Source organism: Rhagoletis pomonella, unplaced genomic scaffold, assembly GCF_013731165.1.
Source record: "Rhagoletis pomonella isolate Grant_MI unplaced genomic scaffold, Rhpom_1.0 Rhpom_scaffold_00007, whole genome shotgun sequence".
In the NCBI taxonomy this organism is placed as follows: Eukaryota; Metazoa; Arthropoda; class Insecta; order Diptera; family Tephritidae; genus Rhagoletis; species Rhagoletis pomonella.
The window spans coordinates 17,125,078-17,127,080 of NW_023458561.1; positions in this window are offsets into that span (position 1 = coordinate 17,125,078).

The following is a 2,003-nucleotide window of genomic DNA, read 5'->3' on the forward strand; positions in this document are numbered from 1 at the left end:
TTTTTTTTTCGTTTTGTTGTATGTTTTTCTTTTGTTTCAATGTTTGTATGGCGATTTTGTATTTATAATTACGTATACGCGTGGGCACACCAACTCAGTAACCAGTATGTTTGTATGCAATGATAGTACATAGATTATTTAACGACATTAATTTGTAAATCCATCAGGGTACAATGGTTTCAATAAAATATTGGCAAAAAATGTCCATAAAATCACGAGAGATAATTGCGGCTATGACATGTAAAGTTATAGTTATTTTTTACATCCGCTATTTCACTTACATATGTAAATATATAGTATAAGTATGGATATAATATACATACATACATATGTTCATACTATAACATATGCTTCGCTTCGAATACTGACGTGATGCACCTTGATTTATATTTACAACTGGCGTTTTTAGTGAATTACTAGAATAAAATAGTATGTAAAGGGAGAGAAGAATGAAGTGATTTTCGATCTACTGATATACATATATACATACTTTTTTAGATAACCACAGGTCGGAGACTGAGCGTGTGATTCCCAAAGCTTTTGGTTTAGTTTTTCATAGAATAATATACATACAGACTAAGGTGCCCTGAATTTATATTGTTTATGTACCGGACTTTCAGATCTTTTGAGCAGTGTGGCTAAGGAAGTCATCAATATTTATTCAAAATTGATATATACAGTAGCAAAAAACTGGGTTTTCCAAAAATTTTAGGAGAATGGTGGTGGCACCGCCCCGTATATCATATATGTGTATCTCAAAAATACTTGACCGATCTCGACCAAATTTGGTATACACAGTCGGACAAAACGTAATCCCCCTAAAATATAGTTTTTGATTTGAGAGTGAGCATTGAGTTTTTTGAAATTACCGTTACGTTGGTGGAGCCCGTGGTTTTTTCCGATTTCAAAACTTTTCAATATGGCACTTAAATAGCCTAGGCGCAATGTGTGTAAATTTGGTCGAGACCGGTCAAGTCCGACACGGTGCTTAAGGAGGCCAGGCTAAATATGTATATCAAAGATCGGTGAAATACTTTTTGAGATACACATATATGATATAAGAGGGCGGTGCTACCCCCTTTTTCCTAAAATTTTTGGAAAAACTATTTTTTTGCTAAAGAGCGATTGTATATATCAATTTTGAATAAATATTGATGAATTGAGTAGTCCACTTGCAAAGTGCGCTATGTAAAATTTGTTCGATTTTTAGTTTTTGGTGGATTACGTACCAGTATTTAAAGTCATTTCATGTCCACTAGAAACACAGTGCAAAATCTTTTTATATTGTGAAAAAAAATAGCATCAAATGTTAACTCTTCTTCCAAAAGTCGTTATCATACTTATTTATAATCTTTCAAAAGTATACATCTTCTGATGAACTTAGAAAACTGCTTTAAGTCATATAACCTGTTAATATTATCTTATGTCATGTTATGTTATGTTACAATTTTATAAGGCTCTTATTTACCCAAATTTTCCGGTAATAATAAAAAAGATTCAATTTAAATGTTACTTGTTTTCGTAGTCGTTTTTTCAAATTTATGGCGTTCTATTATAAAATCACATAACGCTGTTTGCAAGTGGACTACTCAATTCCTTAGCCACACTGCTGAAAAATTCAGGGCCGTAAGGGAAATAAGAATCAAAAATTTTGTACGCCCAAGTATGATAGACATTTTATATTATTATATTATATATTGTTTATAAATGAGATATATTTTTATAAATCATGTGTTGTGAGTCATATGTTTTTGAGAAAAATACACCGTAGTAATTTGAAAATTAAAATTTCAGAATTACATTTCCCGACAGAAAAGTAAGATATTCGAGCACAAAGTGCGCTTTTTTAACACTCCATGCGAATTAATCCTAGCGATTTCGACAGAAGCAACTTTTGGTACTTTTATGTTTATCATTTTCTTCATCTACATGTTCCCCTTCACCTTTGTCCTAAAGTAAAGTAAAGTGTTTAAATTTACCTTGGTCTTCATTTTTGCCTTTAT